The sequence below is a fragment of the Crotalus tigris genome, unplaced genomic scaffold, assembly GCF_016545835.1.
Source record: "Crotalus tigris isolate CLP2741 ecotype Arizona unplaced genomic scaffold, ASM1654583v1 scf7180000023589.2044511, whole genome shotgun sequence".
In the NCBI taxonomy this organism is placed as follows: domain Eukaryota; kingdom Metazoa; phylum Chordata; class Lepidosauria; order Squamata; family Viperidae; genus Crotalus; species Crotalus tigris.
Window position 1 is genome coordinate 1357341 of NW_024100062.1, and position 21417 is coordinate 1378757.

Below are 21417 nucleotides of genomic sequence, written 5' to 3' on the forward strand. Positions count from 1 at the left end.
AAATCTTACAGGAGAAGCCAACCAGAATCCACATATGCACAATACAATACTACTTTGTAATTTTTATGGACTGTCATGAAATTTAATTGCACATCCTTGTGTATGACATAATTCAGGAAATGAATTAGACAAGATTATCACCATGTTTGATAGTATAATTACTTTCAAACGGCTGGAACCTGAGATTCGTTTTAGTAAAGCTCACTGCTTCAAGTTACAGCCCCAATCTTCAATAAGGATTTGCAATCTAGTCTAAAAAAATTTGATAATTATAAAAAATTATGCAAACTTATCTAATGCTCAGTGATGATAACCACCTTAAATTTCAGATTTTAGATGTAGGGAGAGAGGTAATTATCATGAAATGGTCAATAAATCAAGTAGCTGGACTAGAAAAATAGAAGTGAGTACTTCTTCATCCTACATATATGTCATAGTACCAATCCTGGAGGGAGATAGTCAGCTGGAGATAATTAAATAAAAGAAACAGTATTCAGAATTCAACTATGCTGGCAAAAACATTTCTTCAAATTATCAGGGGAAGAAATCAGGACAGATTGGAATGTTTGTTTGCTTTTTTCAAATAGTCAGGCTAGAAGTAGGGTGAGGTTTGACCTTGCACAGTGTGTGTAGGCTAGGCTGTCACAGATTTTATTTTTTAAAAAATGAGAACATTACTGATATAAAATGGGGATTGGTTGGAAAGTGGAACAAGTTAGAATTCCTTCTCTCAGAGAGTGAAAAGTGTATGGCCACCCAAAAGAAAAAAACAATGCTTTTTAAACTTAGGTGTGGACTTGGAAGGGACAGCTAAGCCCATGGCCACCCAAGCTTCAAGCATTATCCAGAGGACATCAACAATGAGATGAGGCCTTTGGGGATAGCAGCTGGGAATGTACACCCACGCATCACACCCTCCAGTTCAGGGGCCTCGATTACAATTCACGGAACATACGCTTGCCCTATTCTCTAGTTTTGGGGACCAGAAGAGTCTTTTTCACTGCAAACTATTTCTCTGTAAAGCACTAAAACTGATGAAATGAGAGCCCAATTCTTATACTAGAGAAAGCACCATTTTATCACAAAAGAGCAAAGCTTTAAGGCTAAGAAAAAAATCTGCCAAGAAATATATTAAATTACAAAAGTGGGAAGAAAGGGCCCAGAACATGAATCTTAAGTAGGAAGAAAAATGGTAGGTTTCCAGTGTACAGCTAGACACCCAAGCTTTTTTAGTATGTGTGGTTTCCTGATTTCATTAGTACAGTTGCTCATCTAATCTTGTATTTGCTTGGGAACGTGGAGCTGAGAGAAAGTGAGTGTTTTCTGGACATCCCTGTTTTGAAGTCTTGACAGCCTCTCCCTAAATATTGGGCTCCATAGCACATTTGTTTTGTATTCCGAGTTCTAGTTAACACTTTGACATTTAATAACTGAAAACTCATTTTTAAAAAAACTTACATTTATACAAAATAACACCCAAAATAGGAAAATCTTATTCTGTAACAAATCAGTTTAAGAGCGGAACTTAAAACATCTTTACCTGCCCGCAGAATTTCCACAGAGAGAAATTTAGTGACCTTAGAAATTTACAGAACCTAAAAGCAACCATCAAAAGATCCGTTTTCAGATTTCTGACAAACATGCTTTGAACAATGATGGGGCACCGAAAAAACTCTAAAGTTTCTACTTCTTCATATGGTTGAGTACACTCTTTCAAAGTATAGGGCTTTTGTATTATAAACACTGCCCAGAATTATATTTGTACTGAACAAACTTGTTCCATCAAGGAAATTTCATATCTTGGTAATTGGTACTAGTCAAGAATCTGCAGCGTTCTAGACCAGCTGAAAATTTGCAGTCCGCAGTAACAATCTCCATTCTACTTCTACAACTTATGTTCTGGCTTGCCACTGAAATGTGGTATCTAAGTTTGAGGTGTACAAGACATGTCCAACAAATCCATTTATTAAATGCTTTGACTTTATTGCTTTTCCCCTTTCCAAATATCACTAGCCAGTGGGAAACCATCACTATGACGGGTGGATGGTTTTGACAGTTTAGCCATCTCTCAAAGCCCACTACTCCCTAAACTCCTCCAGAAAGCTAATCAAAAGAGGTCTGCCCAATAAAGTAGGAGGGTGATACTATTTGTTAGACAACATTTATCCCTGCCAATCAGATATTCAACAGCTGGAAGAGCTGCCAAGATTGCAGCAACTATATTCTACTCCTTCCTCACCCTCCACCCCAAAAAGATGGGTCAGGATAGAGTGCTTTGGATCAAAATGGAAGGGGGCAAATACAGTCCAAACCTGAAATGATCAACAGATGGTAAGAAATCACCCTCCCCCCCAACCCCACCCCAGTTTAAATGGGTTATGGTATTCCAAATAGACTGGCAGCAGGGCCAATCCAAGAATACATGAATCTAGGAATAAATCCAAGAGTTCCTTTCCCAGATGCAAATGAAAAGATTCTAGGGAGTTTAACTAATATAGCCCAGATTCAATTCCAGGGCCTCGGTCTACTTAGTCATGACCAAGAACACCTGGAATGAATTACTCTTCAATTATATTTCCCTCATCCAATCCATTTGTAATATCAGAGGATAATTTAGAACTTTAACAGCTTCTGTAGATTTAGATAGAGACAGAATTGTATGTGATCAACATAGACATGACATAGAATCTGAGAACTTCAAAAAATACTAATATTCAAACACATCTCACTTCAGAGAATGCTGCAGCATTTTGAAACTGGTACCATATTAAACAAGATCTCTCCAAATTATAATTTAAATGTTGTTAGGCAATGACTGTGATTCTGTGATTTTACATGAGATTGAAAAACAAATTGTGTTCCAGTTAATAAAAATTAATTCGCAGAGTACGAAGGGAGTGGGTGGGGTGTAGGAAGTATTTGAAATGAAAAAAAATATTGTTGTTGTCTTAGTATAGTCATTTAGCTATACATCGCTGCAATAGGCAAAGATCTTTGGTGTTAGGCAAAAATAGGCAACAGGCAAAAGTCTTTGGTGTTAAATTTACAGTAAGTTGTAACGTGGCTTGATTCTGCTTTAGAACAAGTCCTTGGAATTTGTCAGCAGTGATTTATGGCTTAGGCTAAGGTGTGAACCAAGTCACTATGACTTGCGCAAACCATAACTTTGTGCTGTGTGTGAACATATAGAATAACAATTATATATAGTAAGGCAATTGACAGAATGATGCAATGTATTAAATATATATCTGGAGTTTAATGAGGAGAGGCTAGTACCTTCAGGTCCAGAGCAGCATTCCTTTTATACCTCAGTTGCAGATGCCACATCTGCAGAAGTACTCAAGGCTAGGCAAGCCAGCTGTATTGTAGGAATCTGTTCACATATAGCAGTGGGTTTTTTTCTTCTTCTTTAGCTACCAAGCAATTCCATGGAAATGCCTTGATGATCAGGGGAATTACATTAAAGGAAACAGTATAGAAAGAAATCCTGTCTTCTTAAACTGTTTTTAGATCGAAATTATATAGTACCTCATTGCTCTTAACCCTGATTATAGATCTCTCGAATAACATCTTCTCTGATTCCCAAATATCTTAATATGAACATTTGCATACTGAACATAAAGGTCAGGAAGTAAGAAACATTATATTACTTGTATAATTTTACAATTTCAAAACTTTTTCTTGTTTTTTTTTTCTTTCAATTACTGAAAATATAACAATTTTGGGTTATGGGTTTTTCCATCTCTTTCATCTCACTGCAGCACCAACATGCTCTGATGGTATCTTTTTAAGCCAAACTCCATGTTTTCTTACATAAAATAAAAAAACAGGATTAAGCTATTTGTAACGATCAGTGCTAAAGAAATCTCCCCCTTAAGCCAATGTAGTTCAAGGACAGCCCCAAAGCATATACAATCTGTTACGTTTGGTCATTCATTCTTTTGGAACCAAGGCAACTGAATGGTGACTTGAAATGAGTAGTAGAGGCAGTCTAGGAATGGGGACATCACAGTCAATGGGGACATCACATTTCATACTGCATAGTCCTATTGAGTCAAGGTTGAATGGGTGACATTTTAGCACAGTTTGCTTGGAATACATGGTTTAAACATTCTTGGAGACTACAAGGGCCATGAGCTACCAATTATGTAATCCCTACTTTATAGCATTTTACCACTGTGACTCCCAGCAAAAAGGAATGGCTAATATCCCAATGGATAAATCCAGACGTACCCATCAAGTTCTTATGCCACATGCTAATTGATAGATGGAGAGACAGATAGGCTCATGTGTATACAGAGTAAGAAACCAGAATGCTACAAAGTGCAAATTTCCATCCTTATTTCCAGGAACACTTCTAGTCCTGAAGTGGATCCCCATATCTTTTTCTGGAAAATAAAAATGAAGCATGGCTGCAGACCCGTGCTTTATTTGGAAGTATGCCTACCTGCACAGGAAAGAGACAGATGTAAATAAGGATCTTATGGTGCGCCACTTGATGCTTCCTTCAACATAATCTAGAGCCATTGAAGTATACTTGTCCCTCCAGCTCTGTAGTTATGTAATGCAGACTGGACCAGCTGAGATCTTCCATGAGATTGCAAGATCTTCGCTTTTAAGAGGATGATGGTGGTGGTGGTGGTGGTGGTGGTGGTGGTGGTGGTGGTGACAACAACAAAACATCATCATCATCATCATCAACAACAACAACAACAATAATAATAAAAAGTTGGAAGGGATCTTGGAGGTCATCTAGTCCAACCCCCTGCTCAGGCAGGAAACCTTATACCAGGGGTAGGCAACCTTGGCTCTTTTATGACTCGTGGACTTCAACTTCCAGAATTCCTGAGCCAGCTGTGCTGGCTCAGGAATTTTCGGAGTTAAAGTCCACGAGTCATAAAAGAGCCAAGGTTGCCTACCCCTGCCCTATACCATTTCAGGCTGTCCAGTCTCTTCTTCAAAACTTCTAGTGTTGGAGCATTCACAGCTTCTGGAGGCAGGTTGTTCCACTGATTAATTGTTCAAACTGTCAGGAAATTTCTCCTTAGTTCTAGGTTGCTTCTCTCTTTGGTTAGTTTCCACCCGTTGCTTCTTGTCCTGCCTTCAGGTGCTTTGGAGAATAGCTTGACTCCCTCTTCTTCATGGCAACCCCTGAGATATTGGAACACTGCTATCGTGTCACAGATCTTATGGGAGACTTAACTGAATTGCTTTACTGAAGTTAAGGTACATTATATCTGCTGCAGTCAACAAAAATGGACATTCTGTGAAAAAAGGAGATTAGCTTGACCTGAATTACTCCTGATAAACCCGTGCTGTCTCCTGCCAAGTACTGGACTCTTTTTCTAAACTCTTATGAACAGTCTGTTTAATAATCCATTCCACAGTTTTGCCTAGTGTCAACATAAGGCTAACTAAGTGCTTTTTAATGTCCTTTTTGAAAATAGGAACAATATTTTCCCTTCTCCATTCTCCTGGCAGTACTTCAGTCTTCCATGATTTCTAAAAGAACGTAGAAAAAAATGCTTCAAGATAACATCCACTCTCAGCTATAATTTGTCTAGGCTTGGGAAGGAAACAAGCAATACAGGGATTGAGAAGTTCTACACTATCACCATCACTTCTTACTATCCTACCATCTTCTTCAAGCAGGAGAACTCCTTTTTCCACATTTCAGCTGACAGGACTGAGCTGCCCTGCCAGGTTGCCCTTTTGGAGAGTCAGAATAACAGCTGTTTCTGGATAATAAGACTGGACAAAATAGTGGCCTTTGCTTTGTATATTGGACCTCGGTTATTAAAAAAAAAAAAAAAGCAAGTTTACCAAGATAGCCGTGAAACAGTTTCCCTCTCACCCCCCCCCCCACAATTTACTGACATGAGTATCATGATAGAAAGAAAGCAGAGTCATTCTGCTTATTTGTCTTCCCTTCTTGAAAAGCTAATGTCAAATTAAAAACAAAAGGGAAAGGGTAGGAAGAGGCAAAGAACCCATGTTTTGGATCATAATTTCCGTTCTTTGCTTATAGTCTCTATTCGAATTGAGATGGAACTTGGCTATTAAATGAAAGAAAGGAAAAGAAATAGGAGTGTGTAAGGAAAGGTAAACTTGGCTGAATGGAAAATTCCAAATTTTCTCTTTGGAATTGGCTATATGAATTGTCTTTAATCATTGTTTCCTTGGCTACCAAGGCTGCAGAAGAGAGTTGAACCCTCTTCTCCAAACCACATTGCTTCCGTTCTGGAAATTGTACTTCTTGCCTAACCTTCCAGCTTATCCCAGTGGCTGCAGAAAAGAGGAAAAGTCATTAGAGAAAAGGAAAAGCGGGAGGTCAATCAGGTGGGCACAGTAGCTAGGAAATTATCAAAAGGCAGCTGAGTAGTCCACAGTCTGTATTGAATATTTGCTGAAGCATTCCAATCTAATTTCCTTCAGCTGATTTAGGATCCAGCCAGCATCAGCATAGAAACAGGAGCAGGGGAAAGATATAGAATGGAACTGCCCAGAGGTGAAAAAAGGCCTTTCTGTCACTTTCTGAATTGTTTTTATATGTACTTTAATTTTTCCGACTTCCTTTCTACAAATCTTAAGTATTTGCTAGTATGCATAACTGTTCCTCATACAATTTATCCTGCAGGCCCCTTATCTTAATTGCTTTTCTCTTCACTCTTTCTAGGATCTCAACTTTTTTGGTATCTTAGTGACCAGACTTTACTCCCGGTATTTGATTTCTGAGTTTCCAAATCTTGTTTTTCATCTAAGGATGTTACATTATGTCTATTTTTTACCTATGGAATACCTTCTAAATCTTTTCCACTCTACTTTTAACTTGTTTGATACTAATCTTGCTTGATAGCTACAGATGCTAAAAAGCATGGGCCCTTGGCCAAAGCTCTGTAGGTCTTCCATACACTCAAAAGGCCCCCAGATATAATTAAGTTGGTTTGGAGTTAGTGTCTCCATCTATATTTTTAATGGTGCTTCTCCTCATTTGAATCCTTAATTATAACAGACCAGTAAAGTGCTCTTCAATGCACCAACAAAGATTACTTTTGTTTTCCTGTCATTGTGCTACCCTTATCTAAGAATGACTGGAAAACTACTTTAAATTGCTGTTTCTCATTTGTTAACAGGTCTCAGCTTGGGGAATATATAAAAGGGAACGTGTACATTACATTCCTGGGTGGTACTGTGCTGTCAGCCCAACTTGAACTCTGTGTGGAGCCTGAACTCCATCATCACAGTGGGACTTACATGACTCAGTCCAGTGAGGTAGGGCTAGTTTTTATTGGCAGCCATGTAAAGGAGAACTGTTTCAACTTTCCTGTCCTACTGTGGCTGAGCTTAGATAGAGTTAACGAAATGAGAGCCATGCAACTGTTGATTCAAGTGTTTAAGCTACTCTGGACTGCTTCAAAAATACAGTATGTGTTATACATGTACTTATTAGGGTGTTAACACTTCAAAAGGAATCTTAAAACTCCAGTCACACCAAACATGTGTAAATAACTTGACATACAGGACTTCCATAAATATACCACAGTAGAGTTCAAGTAGAATGGATAATTTGAGGGAGGGTGATATTTAGCCCTCCCAGCTACAATGCTAAAAAGCATGGGCCCTTGGCCAAAGCTCGGTAGATCTTCCATACACTCAAAAGGCTCCCATGGTTGTTATGTCAAGGATATTGTTGATTGAAATGAGGCTGCAGCACTACTCTATTTAGTTTGGAAGTATCTCTTAATTGTCAGTTCAACAACAGATTAAGTGAAGTTTGACTTTAAGCTATGAATATGGGTACAGATTTGGTTAAAATGTCAAAATTAAGTTAGGCAACTTTCATTCACAAACAGTTTGCTAAAATAGCATGTAGAGTCTGTCAAACAAATTAGGCTTTTGCAAAGGCTAAAGTAATATTTCCACACAGTTTCAGATTTCTAATTGAAGTCTTTCACACACTGAATTTTCTGTTATGGCCTATAACCAAATAAAGAATTCCCGATTGTGGTAATAAAGAAGTATAATAAAGAAGGTTGGAAGACGTGGTAATAAAGAAGTATAATAAAGAAGGTTGGATAAATAATACTAGAAATCACTGGTTTATTTTAAAACCTGCTTGATAGAAAAATGATACAAATACCTTCAAATGAAATAAAAGTACAATTATATGATCATATCATAAATTATGTAATGTCCATTGCTATTATGTGATAGGTCATAAAGAGCAACATTTTTATCTCAGGCAATTTGGTTCATGACAAATAAATGGGGAAGCCACAGTCACTTAACTACCGTGCTACTAACTTAAAAACTGCAGTGATTTACTTAACAGCTGTAGCAAGAAAGGTCATAAAATGGGACAAAATTGACTTAACACTTGGCAACAGAAATTTTGGACTCAATTGTGGTCATAAATTGAGGACTACCTCTATTAGGCCCAAACCAAATGTTACGGTTAGCATGAATCCAGCCTCCATGTAGTTGCAGTAGAATAATTAGAGATAATTCCTCATTGTGCCTTTCTATAGCTCAATGCTTGGATTTGTTTTCTTCTAATCTCATGGCTACCAGCATATCCAGAACAATGACTCATATATATAAAAAAATATTATATAAGCACAGATTAAATATCCCCCTGGGATTTGGCTAAAGGACCACCTACCTTTTCATGAATCTTTCCACTTGTTAAACTACTCAAGCTGCCTCTGTAGATTAGATTGAAATTGTGATTAAAAGCTGGTCTTTTCATTGGGCTGCCCTGCTTATTGAATCACAAGAGTAGATAACTTGATGCATTTATTTTTGGGTCCTAGTTTCTTTATTCCCACAACTTATTGAAAATATTGACGTGGTTGCAATTTACTGTCAGTTTTTTTTTAAAAAAACCTATTCTTTAGCTTAATTTACATTAATTATAGTGTGAAATAAAGTTTAGAAATACAGATAGTAATATTTTTCCCACAGACCGTTTTCAGCAAGTCAGTGCAAATTACAATTTCTTAAAATCATTGGTGTTTCCAGTTATATGTTGTCGGATTCTGAGATTCTACTTGGAATTGATGAGGTTCTGCACAAGATTAAAAGAAAAAAAATGCCTTGACTGCAACAGGGTCTTTCTTAGCAATTTCTCTATGGTACAGCTGATATTCAAAAGCCACCATCCCAGGGAAGAAGGGAGGGTTTATTCTCATGACGTATCAAACTTTGTATGTCTGAGGGGCAGATTGCAGAAATTCTGGGAGCTGGTTTTTTAAACTAACAGTTTCCACAGCCTGAAAAAGTTTTAAACCTATTGCCTTAGGTGATAACATTTAGAAGAATGCTAATTTGGTGGTAAAAGAGTTCATCACAACAATAGTAGGTTAAATGGATCCCTAGTACAGTCCAATATAGTTCTATTTTAATGTTTGTTTAATATTTTGCCTAGACAAATGGCTAAGTGTTCTGTATGGCGTCTGTAGCCATAGTGTAACACTACGGCTTAGACAAATCGTAGATGAAAAGGGAATCTTCATTTCTATTAAACAACTGATAACTGCATGGAAAACCTTGTGCTTCTGTGGCAGCTAAGTGAATAATTCAAAATACTGGATAATTCACAATGGATTTTGAATATAACATTGAATATCATTTAAAAATTAGCAACGTGCTGAATTATGCTGCCCAATTCTGGAAATTATCATCCCAAAATATGTTCCACTGGGTCCTCAAAATGTCTTCTGAGTAAGGTTACAGTTGTAGAGAGTGCTATTTCTATGTATAAGGCCAAACTGGATAATAATGAATGACTGCTTGTAATACTTGCTGCCCATATTACAAAAAAAGTCGTACCAGAGCTGCAGACAGAAAAGATCATAACTACGGAATGCAGGAATTAGTTCCTAAAAAATATTTTCACCTTGTAATAAAGTTCTTGGGATGCTTCTTTCTTCAGAAGTTGATACTGCTCCTGAGACAAAAACTGTAATTGTTAGGAACAATGATTCTAATGCTGACAAAATAAAAAGATCAATGAAATACAGAATGAATGAGTAAATTTTTAATTTTTTTTCTTTATTTGAGTTAATATTCTGATCTTGAGTTAAAATGCCTTATAAATCAAATCAGATAGATAACTCAATAGAAATGATTTCATAACAAAAAACATATTTTAATCAGAAAGATTACTTGCATTCATGCTGTGGTTGTTACTTCTAGAAAATACATATTTTGTCCATTCCTATAGGTAAAAGAATGATGATCTCTTCCATACCATCTTTATAATGGTGCAGGCTCATCGGGTGACATCTGATGGCCCATGCTTCTTTCAGACAAAGACATTCCAATCTGGCTTGTGTCCAGGAAGTCTCCCAATGCCCTTTAGAAACTCCTCCCATTGACCCATTAACATGAGATGACTGACTAGCTAAAACTGCATTTCCCATAATCCATCTCTTAAGGAAACACCCCTTAACTCAATAAATGCCAGATATTCTAACATACTGATACATGCTCTCAGGGTTACATAGAGCTATACGGTCCAGAATAGTTAACATTCATAATCATTTACCAGCTGTTGCAACTAACACTCTGGCAAGACTCACAATTAATACCTGTCTTCCGGGTCCACTTAAAGCAGGGGTCTTCAAACTTGGCCCTTTTATGACTTGTGGACTTCAACTCCCAGAATTCCTCAGCCAGTCCACAAGTCATAAAAGGGCCAAGTTTGAAGACCCCTGACTTAAAGAATGTAGCCTGTTTCTCTGAGCAGTATGCAAGGTTGGTCTAGCAACATTTAAATTTGTCTCAATGCTGAGCAATGCTGTTGTGGGAGCACTATGGGAAAGTACAATGCAGCAAATGAACAGAGGCTTAATATCGATTTTGCAATCCCAAAATAAGCATTTTAAGATATAGTGGTAGATGACTTCCGGTTTTCTGCCCGTAGCACATGGCTATGCGAGAGCGGACCTCCGCTCCCCATGGCTAGTTTTAGCCTGCCAGGGGAACCCAAGATGGGTCCAAAGTCGCCCTGAAGAGATGACCGTGAAGGAGGGATTCCCCGCTGATCACGAAGCAACGGCAATCTCTTCGTTTGATCTGGGGAAAGCCCTCCGAACCCGACAGGAGAAAGGTTAGCGTGAGATCAACGTCTAGCCCAAGCTACTTGCAGCCAAAGTCCCAGAGCACGAACCTGAACATCGGTGAACAGTATGCTTGGAATTGGTGACAGTACTGATCTTCTTTTTTTCAATCTACTAATTGAATCCTTGAAAAGGTCCCCAAAGCAAGAAAACCTCCAGAAGTAAAGGGAGAGGACTATATTCCCATTCCCTTACAGACGGAAGCAGCGAATTAATATTAAAGGAGGAAAGAGATATATTAAAATTTGATTTAAAATATTACAGTCTGGACAAATTTAGGAACTAACAAACTGTCAATATTATACCCTAAAGAATTTGTGAGGGAATTATAAAAATATATAACAAAAATAACTTTTTGATTAAAAAAACTGAAAAAAGAAATAACTGCTGACATCGAATGGAGAATCAGAGAATAGAACACTAACAATAAGGACTCAGAAATTGGCAGAATGCTTAGAAACAAAGAAAAAGCTGTTCCTTTGAATTGCAAATAACCTTGAAGACAGCTGGGAACAAAGGAAGAGCCAGCTATAAGATTAAAAAGTGTCTGAAAGAAAAAAAACACATGCTTAAATTTAAGAACTGTTTATGGAAAAGAAAAATCTTGGCTTTTTGGCTAATCTTTTAGAGGAGAATCTACAGGAAGGATTTAAAGTGGTTTAACACACTGAACTGTAATTTTGACTGACTGATAAATTGACTTTTGAATTAAAACAATGATGAAAGATTATTTGAAGAGGGGAGACAACATGGATATCACATACGTATCAAAAAGTGACAAGGCACCACATTCAATATTTTCTTCTGAAGGACTTAGCCTGGAAAATCAAAGGCCTCCAGAAGCAATATTTCAAGGCAAGATAAATACTTTCCAGGAGGAAATATATGAAATGTTAGGACAAATACAAATGACAATAGACTCAAACCATGAGGAAATTCAAAACAGCTTTGATGATTTAAATAAGCATATTTCCAATCTAAAGCTACAATTTAAAAAACATTCAGGAAATAACACCAAATGAACAAATAAATCAGATAGCATACTACAAATTAGAAGAGTATGATCAAATTGATGTAATAACAAAGGAAAAGAATTATAATTTGACACAAACAGGAAAAAATCTACAAGGTTCTGATACAACAAGAAAAATGGAATGGACTATCACTATAGAATTATCAGGAGAACCATCAAAATTTGGGAGACAGAAAGTATTCATCTTACTTCATCTTTTGCATTCCCAACAACATTTATAAAAATACAGGAACTGCCAGGTAAGCGGATTACATTAACTTGGAAAATTACTCGGCAAAAGAAGAAGACCAGATACAAGAGACCTGACTCACCCTACCAGATGGATTACTACATGAAAAAATACTTGTTTGAATATGGCTAAAAGAATAGAGAATTTTGAACATAAAGGGGCCTTATAACAAGAAGGATAAGAGATTTAAGTAATATAGTATGTTCTATAATATATGAAATATTAAAATAGCCAGTTGATGTAACTTTTATTAATATAAGTGAAATATAAACTGATTAAAAAGGATATTATATCTAGATATTATAAGATAGATGAAAAGTATAATATTTTTATAATGCGTGACATAAAATATTGGGATGATGTACCTAAATGGGAAAATTTGGACAGTTAGATGACTAATATGAAAAAATTATGACTGATAAGAATTGGATTGAATATATAGGGAATTTAAGTGTAAACAAAAATTATGCTGAACTAATGAGATGATGGTTATGAGAATAATATAAGCTGGAAAAAATGTTATATAGAGAGATTATTATTATTTGTATAAATATAAAAAATGCCTATATATAATCATTTATATATTGAAAATATTAAGAATTATATTATAGCTAAGGTTATATTATTATATTATATTATATTATATTATATTATATTATATTATATTATAATGGCTAAGAATACATATGGGAGAAGGGAAGATCAAAGAAATATATCATTAATTAATATATTAATTATGGAATTAACTAATTTAATCATTACTGATTGTTAATTAATTATTATTATCCTTTTTTTCTTATTAAAATATAAATCAAGACAACACGCTGCACACCAGGCACTGGAGATTGTTATAGTTAAAAACCAATAAAATATATATATATAAAAGATATAGTGATAGATGAGGGATAAGGGGGCCACTAGAAGACCCTTTGCCAAAAAACACTAGGTCAATAACAGGTAACAGTGCACAATGTGAACACATGGCTGAAATGATACATGTAGGGAAATCCCTTTTTTTTCCAATAATTGACTTTGCAGGACTACTACCTATGTTTTGCCTTTCAGAACATGAGGAAATATCTTACTTTTTTTTTAGTACACATACATGTCCATTTAACATCATTTAGGTATCTACAGTAGATTCCTAGCAAATTAAAGATAAGCTTCCTTTGGTCTAATGCAGGCATGTCAAACTTGCGACGTCACATGATGTCACGCGACGTATTGTGACCTTTTCCCCATTGCCGGCAACGGGGTGGGCACGGTTTTGGTGTGACGCATCTGGCCCATGGGCCGGCAGTTTGACATGCCTGGTCTAATGCATCTGTACACTAATACATTACAAGTGCAAACTGCTGTGTGCAATGGTGCAGTGTTTTAGATTAGATTTCAAAAAGTTGCTTTGGAGTGTGAGGATGTGAATGTAGCAGCTGTTTGCAACTCTATAAGATAACTTACGTTGTTTTCAGAGATCTAAACAATCCTGGGAATTATGTTGGTATCCCCCTGTGCCAATATAGTGCTTTAGTTTGTGCCCCTGCAGGTTCTGAAACACCTTTTTGAAATTGAATCTAAACCATATAGTTGTACAGGGAACTATTTCTTCCATCACAATTCCCTAAATAACTCATTCACGATAACGTGTCTTGAGTTGCAATCGTACCATAATAAATACATATATTATTGACTTTGGTGTTTTCTTAAAACATTATGAATTAATTGTCCTACTTCAGAACACATTATTGTAGACTAAAAAACAAACAAAGTAACCTATGTCTTTAACAATGTCATGAGACAGACCAATCAAAATTCATTTTGAGTCACACCTGGAATTGTGGACTACCACTGATTTGCAAATGAGAACTTCACAGTGATGTGCTCTTAGACCAAGGACTGCCTGCCTTACCAAAATCAATCAGTCCATCAAAACAGAACATTCCTTTCTTCCAAAAAAGATTTTACCTGAGCAGCAAATTCTTCCCTAATTCATATTCCTGATTTATTTCTTACTACTTACCTCTCCCTTTTGGGTTCTCATTTTAGGCTAAATGGTTCATTAGTCCTAAATTCTCTTGTTCCATAGTTCCTGGTTCCCACTCATATGAGGGTCACCTCATAGTACTGTCAGTTATCTTACCCAGATAAAAAATAACACAATCAGAAATATTATGAATTCAGAGCAACATTCCATATATTTTTGTTTATTTAATATTCTTTTTTATTAGCTTAATTAGTAAAAGTCCCAAAGTACAGCTCACACAAAATAAAGCCAACACTGAAACACCTTAAAAGTTGGAAAGTTCTTCCAAAATAATATGCTCAGCGATGTGGAATCCTAGGAAAAGTAAAACAACTGTTCAGGGAAATAGTAGGACAAATAAATGGGTTTTTAGTAGTTCTTAAAGTCTGGAGTCTAATGAAGTCCAGATGTGTTTTCTATCTGGAGGAAACAAAGGTATATAAGTTTAAAAAATGAAAATGATGCCACTGCTTTTTAAGGTCCATGCAATACATGTTAAAAGAAGGCACAAAAATTATTACCCAATGCCTTGACTTCTTTGAAGTCCTGCTATAGATGCCCTTATCCATATCCAAGGTGACCGTTAAAAAGTTCTCTGTTTTGTTCATAAACCAAGAAGCCCTCAAAAGGAGGGCAACAACCCCCCCCCCCCAATTTCAGTTCCTGATGTCTATGCCTATTCTCAATCATCCAGGTCATAGTTGTCCCAAAGATGCTTTTTCACAAGGCAATTAGACTTTCTTGTTTTTCTTTGAAGATGTTTAGCTTCTCATCCAAGAAGCTTCTTCAGCTGCTGATCTTCAAGATCAGGTAGGATGATATGAGTGAAAAATGATTCAGATAACTTGATCCTAAACAGTTAAAGGGAGAAGGTGAACAAGCACATTGACTTGCGTAATCTGAATCTGAATCAGTCAACCCAAATCAGACAGACTTGGGCTGTGGAAATCCAAGATTACCATAGATGGCAACAAGGAGATCCAGAAAATAAATTATTTCCTTCCGTCTCATGATCATCCAGAGTTCCTGAGTGTCACACTGAAACTTATTCCATCCTTAACCCATTAATTGAAGACAAACTAAGGGCCTGATATCCCAAGAGAAGTCTGATTTTTTTCAGGAAACTGATAAAATTACTTTAGGCTATAATCTTTTATATTTACCAATGAACAAGACTCATTTCCTAATAAATTTACATAAATTATGCTTTCACCTTCAAAAAAGTAACAGATTTTATAAAATATACAAAAACTGACTAAAGAATGATGTACAAAATGAAATGCCTAATAAAACTCTATTAATTTCCTCCTAATTGAAGCTGTAATAAATATTAAGACTATGCTTAAGCATACTTACAGAGAAATGGTAAATTGTCATAATGGGAAAAAATCAAATGTAGTCTTGGAAATGTACTTTTAAGAAAAGTATAATTCATGCCATTATATATGTTTGACACAATTTGTATGGGTTTAGAGTAGACTGTCAACATAAGCCTTAAATAGATTGCCATCTGTTGCTTTAAATCAGGGTTCTTCACATTATTTAAACATAGTGTCTCCATTTAATATTCAGAACATCAAAATAAATAATGTTAGGATTAGAACAAATATAAATTCATCCTGTTAGACTTCAAACCTTAAAATACTCAATCTTAATTTTATTTTGTATATGGGCACAAATGTATTCTCCAAATCCAAATTATTTTAATATAACTGAGGTTCATAATTCTATAATTGTTTAGTCCCTGTCTTATTTATACAATTGAAAATCTATGCATACTTTTATTAAGAGTCCCAAAAATGGTCTTGATTTTTTATATTATGACAGACTACAACTCACATTAACATAAGTATCCATAACTCAATTAATTATTTTTCTTAAATGCAGAAATTAAGGAAAATAAGTATATGGACTTATGAACATTGCAACACTTATTAATCATTGTTTTGAATTTTAGTCAGACTATGCTTCCTGTAGCAATGTAACAAAAAAGTTAAGAGAACTGCCCAAAGAGTAATGGATATATAAACTATCCATTCAATCAGTGGTGGGATTCAGCCAGTTCGCACCACTTCAGCAGAACCGGTAGCTAATTTTTTGTTGCCCAGGCCCAGGATGGACTTCTGGAAGTGGCATCCACACAGAGAACCAGTTGTTCATATATTTGAATCCCACCTTGCATTCAATTCAATCCTGTGGTTTTTAAAAATTATTTTAAAGAAGTCCATCCTTATCAGTTAATATCAGTCATCCTAAAATCTTCACAAATAACCCCAGATACAGCTAAGCCATAACATATCAACTTTATTACATAAATAAAAATATGTGAAGTGCATCTATAGTGTACCCCTTTGAGACAGTAAGACTTTTAAGTAAATATGCCAAGTATCTTGTTATACAGAGTCTAATAACTATAGTGTACTAACTGCATATTATACAAAGTATAATGAGCTGTTAAAAACCTTGAAGGCATAGTAATTGTATTATGAAAAAGGCATCAAGATGTAAGACAGCAACCATTTTATATAGCTTCTGATATGCAGAGGAGAGTTACCTGAAGCTATATAGACAAAATGGAAACATTTTGTCATGCCATTCTACCATGTCATGTAATTATTTCAACCCTGTTTATATGTTAATTAATCAGTTTCTTCTAGGATATGTTGCATGTTCAGATCATATTACAGTTTACATAGTAATGACCATAAATGGATTATAAAGCCATGTTTTGGATTGTAGCCAGCCATCATGTCAGTTTTTATTTATATCACCATTTTTGAAAAATACCAAACCAGCTAACCTGCCTACATGCACACTAATGAATATAATTTTCAAGGTCACATGTCATTGTAATCACAAGCTAGAGAACTTTCTGTAAACTAATGGAACTGAGATACTTTGTTTATTCTACAGGTACAAATTAAGATTAAAAACTTGCTTCATCAAATATTATGAAAAGGATGGGAGATTATTTTGTCAGAAATAAAGCAAGAACCTGTCTAGGCAAAGAGGGATGAAACATTTTAAAGTCCCAAACTTAAAAACCATGCTCAGGAACAGCTGGGGCAAATGCCTCACTAATTCATGTAGCTAATATAAGAAGAAAGGGAGGTACAGTACTGATATATAGCAATAATAAAGGCTACTTTTGTGATTATGAAAATGACATTTAGGCTTCGTGCAAATGGCATGGCTGGGAACAACTAACTCATCTCAATCTAAATGAATGAATCAACCAAGTGCCTCTGGAGATTCTCAGTCATCCAAGTTATGGTTGTCCAAAAGGCACAACTGATCTTTGTTTTTCCTTGAAGACATTTCACTTTTAATCCAAGAAACTTCTTCAGTTCTGACAGAATTGAAGAAGCTTCTTGGATGAGAAGTGAAACGTCTTCAAGGAAAAAAGCATCTTTGGGAGAATCAACCAAGGTTGGACCATGTTATTCTCCCTGTACTTCCACAAAGGAGACTAGGCCTAATCTGCATGCTCCATTTGCCCCCAATATCATTAAGACTACCTAGTAGCTTTTTTTCCTTAAGACAGGAATGCACAATGTCCTCAGTTCAACTCCAGCTGAGTGCAAAGGTAACCTTTGTCGATATTTTCTCTCCACATCAAAAGTACTGTAGTTTTTTCCCCCCAACTTCTGCCAGCACAAGCAGTGCTGTGCGGTCTGTCTGCTACGCTGCATTTGGTTGTAGCATCAATTGGCTGCTGTGTACTTTGGTAGAAACACTCCCTTTCTTCTAGTTAGCAGTTATCGCCCTGCATGGGTTTCATCCTGGACTGCCATCTCCTTCTGAGAAGGTTGAGCAGTGAAATACTGCATATATATTTTTTAAAAAAAACCTGGGTCACTGGGTATGGTGAAATACTGAACTCTTTGCTTTCTCCAAGTTCATTTACAGATTTGCCTGTGGAATAGTAACTCTTCTTGCTTCAAGTTAAAATATTGATCTATGTACAATTAATCTGATGTGCTTTTTAAAATGTAAGCCCTGCTAACTCATTTTTTAAAATATTTTCCAAGGAAAGGGAAAGGGAGGGACTCTGAAAGAGTATGAAACCATCCATCCTCCCAGAATGTTTTTGTTTTGGAATATTATAATAGATGGTATAAAGCTTCCTGCCCAAGAATTATTCCTTCCTTCTTTCTTTCTTTCTTTCTTTCTTTCTTTCTTTCTTTCTTTCTTTCTTTCTTTCTTTTTCTTTCTTTCTTCTTTCTTTCTTTCGTCCTCTCTCTCTGTCTCTCTCTCTCTCTCTCCCTCCCTCCCTCTCTCCCTTCCCTTCCCTTCTGTTCCCTTCCCTTCCCTTCCCTTCTCTTCTCTTCTCCCTTCCGTTACCTCTTACAATGTCTGAGCATCATGATTTCATTCCAGGGCTCAAATTGTGACTGTTAAATGACAAAAGTACTAGTTATTTCTCCCAATCAAAGACCGCTTCATACATTTTTACTTTAAAATGTTCCACATTATTCTATTGTCCTATTATAAACAGATGTTTATGCATCTGCCTTGGTACAAGCCTTGGTACAAATCAAACTCTGATTGATACTGATAAGATGAATTTATTGCTTTCAGACTTACACTGTTTGCATAACAGCTGTAAAATAATGTTGTAATGAAAATACCATCGTTCCATTTCTCAGTGGAATGCTGGGACAGCTAAGGGAGCAGAAAACATACCCACTCATATCACTTCTGTAAAGAACATAAAGAGTTTTCATATTCCTGGTATTGGATTTTCAAATATCCAAAAGCAGAAGCAGACTAAACCTGATCTTTCAGTTTAATATAAGATCACTGAAGGCATAAAAGTAACATTTTTTTCTATTTTCTGTTAATTTAGATAATAACTTAGACTGAAACTTGAAGTTCTGGTATGTTTATTCATGAGCTTTTATAATTTATTGTCAAATGTTCTTTGAGTCTCAGAGCTGACTATTCTGTAGTGATCTCCATGACATTTTTGCTTTGCAACAGACAAGAATAAATCAGGTGAGTTGAGAAGTTGCATACATGGAAAATTCCCTGACAAACTGCTGGAAGTTGTCAATAACACTTTTAAAAGTCATACTGCTAATATACCATGTTTCCCCGAAAATAAGACCAGGTCTTTTTTTTTTTTTTGCCTCCAAAAGAGGCACCAAGTCATTTTTTTTTGGGGGGGGTGGCTTTCCACTCACCTCTGGCACTTCTTCTGTAGCCAAAGAAGAAGATTCATTCTGCAGCTCAGAATGGAGCTTGGGCCTGCATTTCACAGTTAGGCCTTTCCTGAAGGCCTCTGCAGCCGATAACTGAGCAAGCCAATAACCGATAACCGAGCTGAAGAGGACTTGCAGAACCGAGCTATGGATTCAATCCATAGCTTGGTTCTTGGCTGCAGAGGCCTTCCATGGACACCGGAGAAGAAGTGGGCTGGCAAGGAGAGGCCTGGTGCAAGGTAAGTGGTTTGCAGGGTATGTGGGGCAGATCCTCACCCCAATCCCAGCTTGATTTTTAGGTGTGTGCCTCACCCCAAACTAGGGCTTATTTTTGGGTAGGGCGTATATTAGGCCTACCTCCAAAAATCAAGCTAGGGCTTATTTTCAGGGTAAGTCTTACTTTCGGGGAAAACACGGTAGGTAGGTGATTCATCAGCCAAGGTTCAAACCTATCAAAAAATGGGACTGTTAGGCAGAGGTTTCTCCTGTGTATTCCTAATGTTTCTGTCTTTTTTTTTGTTCAATAAACAATTATTCATATTTATTACGAACTGTAGTAGAAATAAAGTATTCCCCATAATAACTAAAATAAAAAAAACAACTATGCCTTATACTGTAGAATATCTGATCTGAAAATGTCAGACTTGAACATCGTGTGTTTTTAAATTAACTGCTACAAAGTTAATGTGAAAGCAGATTGTGTTTTGCTTTGGAACAGGTTCTATTAAGATTAGCATGATTTTTTTTCTAGAATAAAGATACAGTAGATGAAACTTCTTTTGGTCAGCATACCACATTAGGACATTTGCTTCAAAAAATTAAAATACATTATAAAACATGGGAATTAAAATTGGAAAAATCAGCAGAGAAATTATAATAGAGATGAAACAAAAGGTCATCAGAGAGACTAGAATTATTTTTTGTATCCAACCATGTGTTCCACTTAAAACAGCACACCTTTCTTCTAAATAAAACAAGATTAATTGTAACAATCGGGATATATAAATTATTTCATAATATTTGGATTACTAGTAATATTTGTCATGGATTTATGCACCAGGAGAATATAGCCTGTATACATGTGTAAATCTTAATAAACAACAAACAAATCCCTCTACAAATATACATGGGCTGTCTTTGGAATCGTAATTAAGTTACTTTTCCTCTTAGAATTTAATTTCTGTGTGAAGAAATAGCTGGTAACATTGACATTAAATTCAGTTGTCAAATGCTCTCCATCTCAATAAAGACATCAAATAGATTGGGGCTTGTGTTGTTGTTGTTGTTTCTTTTTTTTAAAAAAAAAAAAAAAACAAACCCTATGGTTCCAAGCATTATTATGTGTTCAGAACTCTGAAGGCCACAAATTTTTCCCACAACAACATCTGCAATTGGAATGCGGATTGAATACAATTTAGTGAAAGTTATCATTTATAAGCACATTGCCTAACTACTGTGGAAAATGCAGGATTAAACGCTTTCCCTTCTCCAGTGGGTAAACAGCAACACCCTAGTCTGGCATGCTAAAACACAGCGTCCAGTCACATGTCCCAGCTGCAGATGCCAAAAATTTATTCAATAATCTCTTTGCAACAGTAGGAAGCTCTGACCTGACCATATGATTTTGCTTCTCATTTCACCTCATCCATGAATACTACTTAGTTATTAGCTGGATAGTAGTACTTTCTTGCAGAGATTATATGGATTAGGAGAGTGTTACAATAATAATTGAATAAAGAAGTCAAAAAAGTATGCTATTGGGTGGGAAGTTTACTGGCTTTCTAAAGCACCTCTGAAATTCTAATGTT